The sequence below is a fragment of the Typopeltis vanoorti genome, chromosome 6 (assembly GCF_054136105.1).
Source record: "Typopeltis vanoorti isolate ZY-2024b chromosome 6, IOZ_Tvanoo_1.0, whole genome shotgun sequence".
Classification (NCBI taxonomy): domain Eukaryota; kingdom Metazoa; phylum Arthropoda; class Arachnida; order Uropygi; family Thelyphonidae; genus Typopeltis; species Typopeltis vanoorti.
Genome location: NC_143554.1, coordinates 128128428 through 128134427, shown reverse-complemented (window position 1 = coordinate 128134427; position 6000 = coordinate 128128428). Strand labels below are relative to the sequence as shown.

General features: G+C 36.2%; 1 protein-coding gene across 1 annotated transcript in view; it reads left to right on the top strand.

The window, feature by feature from the left end:
* The first annotated feature begins 418 nt into the window (after positions 1-418).
* LOC150105927 (SCY1-like protein 2) overlaps positions 419-6000 on the top strand; it is a 304184-nt gene continuing 298602 nt past the window's right edge. Inside the window, exon 1 of the mRNA XM_090393688.1 lies at positions 419-912. The gene's annotated coding sequence lies outside the window, so the exon portion shown is untranslated. The remainder of the gene's footprint in view (positions 913-6000) is intronic.

Sequence of the window (6000 nt, the reverse complement as noted above, 5' to 3'; positions counted from 1 at the left end):
TTCCGTCATGTGACCAGCTTATTCACGTTCAGCTGAATATCTTTTGTAAGCAATCTTTGTGTTCTGATATGATACCACTTCAGGTTCTTCTGACCAAAGAGTATCGTCGTTATCAAATGGTAACGGCGATACTATTTCTATATTATTATTATTATGAACTTTTCATATTACTTGAGAAGCAGCTTATACGAGTCCAAGGGTCTCGTAATTAGAGTATAGGCTAAGCTGCTAACTCCTGTAGTTGGCGAATTTTGTAAAAAATTATGAGATCGGTGAGTATTTTGCCCGTGAGACGTGATAGTTTCATACACTCTACTTCCTCGCATCGCACTGTATACTGATACTCATATAGATTGGGTAATAGTATTACGAATGAAATAATAATAATAATACACAAAGCGCTCTTTTGTTTGGTGGCGTAATAGACATTTAAAAGACGAAGAATGGTGTGTGTTATTGGTTTGCTTGTTATCTGTGTTGTTTTTGTGAATGCTGCTTTTGTTTCTTCTAAGTTTGTGTTATTTGATTAACGTAAATATTAGTACGTCATGAGCCTGGTCATTTAAACATTATTAGTTACAAACAGCGTATTGACTAGAGTGTAATTTAGGTCGCCAACTTCAATACTTGCCGGTGTTTATGCAATTGAATTATTTAATAATCTTACAGAATTACGCAGTAATGTCACAAGAATTCATAATTTGACTTGCATATTAATATTCATCAGTTTACATTTGCAATGAAAGAAATGGAAACAGAGTGGTTATGGACAGCCTGTTGAATGGATACTTAAAAAAAAAAGAAAGAAAAAAAAAAGATAAATAAACTAACCGGCGAGTGAGGACCTCCCATGCAAGATTCTGCCGGCGGTCATCAAAGTTATAATACATGAAATTAATTTACAAAAAAAAGGTAAAAAAAAAATGTAGCTATTTAAAATTAAATGAAGGATTAGAAAAGCTGCTATTCTTTATAATTCTTGTGTGATGTAATTAATGATTATGACTAAGATTTTTATGAAAGTTTAGTATGGGGGTGGAGAAAATGCCAAAGATGCCCATGGGTCAGTCCTGATATCAATTCCTAGTAGAATTCTTATTTCCGATTTTTATTATAATCATCCTAGTTTCTGATTTTTTTTTCTTTTCTTCTGACCCTAGATCAGGTTTTTGAAACCTTTCAAACCCCCAGCAATCAATCTATATTAGACCACCAGTAGTTGGGCCATCATGTGCTCTGATATTTCAGGCCATTCGCTGCATCGTCTCAAGTTAGTCATTTTATAGAATAAAAATGAGTTATCTAAAAAGAAAAACTGCCACCTCATTACAATTGCTCAATCACATTCATTTGTAAAAGGGCTTTTCGTTTGACATGAAGTTCTTCACATCTGTGTCATAGCTTTGTTTAGGTTTAGGTGCTGACTAAAACTTTTGAGCATTTTAATTGTGACACACAAAGTGAAGTAGAACTTGATAGACTTAAGTCTGGCATCCAAGCTAGGAAGAGTGTTCTCTGTGAGCATTAGTAAGATGCCTAGGCTGTAATAACTTTGGATTCCTAAGAATTACAATTTCTGACATTTTGAGGAGTTTATCACAACCATATAGGTTGCTTTTTAAGAGTGGCTACAGTTCTTAAATAAAAAACAAACTTGCATCTAAATTTGCTGTGATGAAGCAAAAGCTCTAATTGTTAGGCATTCTGGGTTATAATTTAGACTTCCCACTAATTCCCATAGAGGGTACTTTTCCTAGTTATGATTCTAGACTTACCTGCTAAACAACACAAATTTTGTTTTATTTGTATTTTATTTGTAAATCACACAAATAACACAAAATTAAATGTTTTTTTTTTAGAATTTATATTGTCATATAGGCATCTTCAGGACTACAGAGGCAAAATATTTAGAAGCCTTTCGGCTATTATTCATTCCTTCTACTTTCCATTACATTAAATGTCCAACATATCGCATCCAATCATCCATCTGGCTATGCTATGGAATTGTGCATAAAAAGGGTGAGGATTAACATATAAATTTGTTGATTAGTTGACCAAATTATATTCTGTATTGACTTAAATAATACACAAATCTAATGTCATGCTGGTTGGAGAATTTTAATCAACACTCTTCCATCACTGTTTTCATCATGGAATCATGCAGTGAAGGTAGTTACTAGAACAAAATCAGTGGAATTGAAGATACATGGCACCAACATGCTGGCTTGGTTGGCCGAGTGGTTAGCGTATCTGCTCTCCAACCAAAAGGCTACGGGTTTGAATCCTGCCTTGGGAATGGATGTTTGTGATTGTCTGTGAAAATACTAGTGGTAATGATTGGCAGTAGATGGCACGTTGATGTAGATGATGATGGTAGTTGCAGTTCATTGTTATTGGTGGATTGAGTGGGTGCCCTCCCTTGATGAGTCTTTGGACTCCCTGGTGTTACATAATAATAATAACACGAGGTGAATCAAGAGAAGAAATGTAAGAAGAATTACAAGATGCATGTCTGCATAAAGAGTGTTACTGACATGAAGAAAACAAAAAAACATTGAGATTACTAAATAATAACTCTAAAGTGCTCTAGGAAATGGTGATAATGGAAACAAAGGAATGGCTATAGTATTCAGTATAAAGCATTTTCCCATTTTGAAAGTTTTGAATGCAACTGAATGGGAAAACTGAACAAGATGGCTAAGGACAAATGGAATGTTTCAGTAAATAAGAAGTAGTATTAGCTTTTCATTCAAGTGTAGCTGATATAAAGCAAAAGGGGAAAAAAATGTAGCTAATTTTGTTGGAGGCCTAAACAATAGAATAGGAAATATAGTGGTTCTCTGAACACTCTCTTTAACCCTTTTGCAGTTGTAATGTAGTATTGATGTAAGCTTATTTTCCCAATTCACAACCTGAATTAGCTTAGTGTAATTATATACTCGAACATACATGATGAAGGCTTTTTTACTAATGTATTTAAAAAAAACAGTTATCTTGCAAAGAAGAATTGGAAACCATGATATGTTATTTTTATTACATTGCGAAAAGCTAGTATAGCTCTGTTGCAAGTGTTGACTATTTTTTTGTAGTTTTAATAAACTTATTTTCTATTGAATTATTTTATGGATAATTTCTATAAATTCATCCTTCAGAAGTGCAAAACTGAAGGTGAAAATAATGGACCAGAATAAATATACTAGAAACTGAAGAAAATGGATCTCTTGTGTCATCAATTAAAAACAATCAAGACATAGCTGAGGGAACTGAAGTGATTGTGCTATGAAGAGAAAGTTGCATTCTGTGATGTATAAAAAATATCCTGGGATTGCTAATAGAAACTCTGGAATGCAACAATATTTTCTAAGTCTTTTTAAAGTGGAGACATTTAGATTTAATGAGACTTCAATTTTCACATAAAACAGTAACAACAACAACAACAACAAAAACAATGATGTGACATAGATTTGGTCAAAAATCTTTCTCTAGTTGCTTTCCGAAGAAAGATGGATTCTAAAAGCACAAGAAGTATTCTATGAGAGAGGATGTAAAGAAGTTGTTAGACAAAGTAAAAATGAAGAGTGAGAAGGTGAAGATTGTAAGTCTCCTGCCATGCTATGATAGAGGTGAACTGAAGAGGAGGGCATTGATAGCAGATAAATCAATACATAGGTTGTGCAGAAAGAATGATGTAGGATTTGTGGATCTGTGTTTGATGGGAAGAAGGATTTGTATAATGCTGATGGATTGCATCAAAATGATTTTGGTGTTAACTGTCTAGATAGAGCTTTGTTCACCAAGCATGCTAAAGTGCAAATTCAGGAAAACTTAAGCAGTTTTGTGTGTGGGTGGGTGGGTGTGTGTGTGTGGGGGGATACAGCAGAATCTAGTCTCTCAAGCAAAAAAAATTGAATAGGTTAGTCAATTCAAGAAGCAAGGGTGATTGGGGTCCTAAAGGGATGCTGCAGTTTCCATATACTAATGCCAGAAAGTATCAGGAACAAGAGGGGGGAGGGGGGATTTAGCATTAGTTAGTTCAACCTTGCCAGAAGTTACAAGCATTAGTGAGACTTGACTAACAACAGAGATGTAGTTACAGGGATAGAATGTGAAGGATTTAGTATTTTCAGGGACGATAGGATGGGGGAGGGGAGTAATACTGCTGATGATTGCAGATAAATTGCAGCCAAAAAAGAATAGGAGATAGATGGGAAGGTGGCTGTTCATTTAAAGCAGTCTGGCATGAGATCAAGGCTAGTAAGACAAAATATACAGTTGGTTATTTGATCTGGAAAACATGCATCAGGAAATTAGTTCAGTGAGTACAGGTCAAGAAATTAATTATGGGGACTTCAAATATTCTGTGGAGATATAGTGGAAAGAAGCAAGATCACATGGCAGGAAGGATGTATTATTTATGAATCTACTAAGAGATAATTACTCAAAGCAGCATGCGATTGAGGGGGACTCAGTGTGTGAGAGTATTGGATCTGGTCATAGGATTGGAAGAGCTAGCCATAACCAAGGTGGTCACATTGTCTCTGGTTGGCAAAAGTGATCATCTGGTCTTGACTTGGGAGATTATAAAACATGAGGAATATTCTGATAAGAAGGGGTGTATGGAATTATAAGGCAGGTGATTATGACTAGCTTAGGAGGAAGCTTGAATCTGGGTCATAGCATAAAATTCTGCAAGGGAAGGATGTTAGTAGTGCATAGGAGATATTAAATTGTATACCTAAAGTAAGGATAGTTAATCAGGTAGGAGTTAGATGGATAAATAATATCATTAAGCATGAACCACAGAAGAAGAAAATGCTATAGAGGATATATAAGGAGAAATGTGAACAGCATAGTAAGGAAGGCAAAATCAGATTACAAGAAGAATCTAGCAAAGCAGACCAAAGGAAATCCAATCCCAAAGAGTTTTTATTATGTGGCAAGTAAGAGAAAGAATGACTATGATAGATTAACCTTAATGAATGCTGAGATTGACAAGGTGATAGAAGCAGATAAAATAGTTGTTACTGAGTGACCACTTTGTAAGGGTATATCATCCAAGTGAGGTTACCTCTGTTGCATATGTGACAGAGACTGATGTGGAAATAGAGGTGGATGAATTGGAGGTTCTTAGGATATTGCAGAATCTCATTGTAAATACAGCTGTGGGATTATTATTATTATTATTATTGTTCCGGGAAACTCCAAGGAGTCGACAGACTCATCGAGGGAGGCCCTAACATCATGTCAAGAACAACTATTCAACATTCACACAGTATCTATCATACCTTGCCTTGAACTCATTCACGGTCGTAGCACCCACAACAGACTCTGGAAGCTTATTCCACTCATTTACCACTCTCCAAGTAAAGAACCTAGCTCTAACACCCTTGTCAACCACGCTCTTGCCCAGCTTCCATGCATAGCCCCTAGTCCTCCCACCACCAGTCATATTTTCAAAAATATCTTCTGGATCAATCCTATAAAAACCCTTCAGTAATTTGAATGTCTCAATCATATCACCCCTCCTTCGCCTATTGTCCAATTTCTGCAACCCACAAATCTTCAACCTATTCTCATAAGGTTCATTCCACAGACCTGCTATCATCTTGGTCACTCGTCTCTGGACCCTCTCCACTTCCTCCCCATCACGAAGAAACCCTGGTGCCCATAGCTGGGCACAGAAGTCCAGATGGGGTCTTATCAAGGCTCGATACAGAGGAACAACAACTTGTTCATCTCTGCATGTTAAAGTATTTTTCAGAAGCCAAGTGATTTGGTGAGCTGTTTTAGTTACTTTTGCAATGTGCCCCCTAAACTTCAACTCCCTATCCACCAACACTCCCAAATCCCTGGCCTCATCAATCTCCTGGAGTATGATTCCACCAATGCGATATACTGCTGCTATTCTTTTCACCCCAAAGTGCATAACCTTACATTTTGCCACATTAAATTGACATCCATTTTTCCTAGCCCAGTCCTCCAAACTATCCAAATCATCCT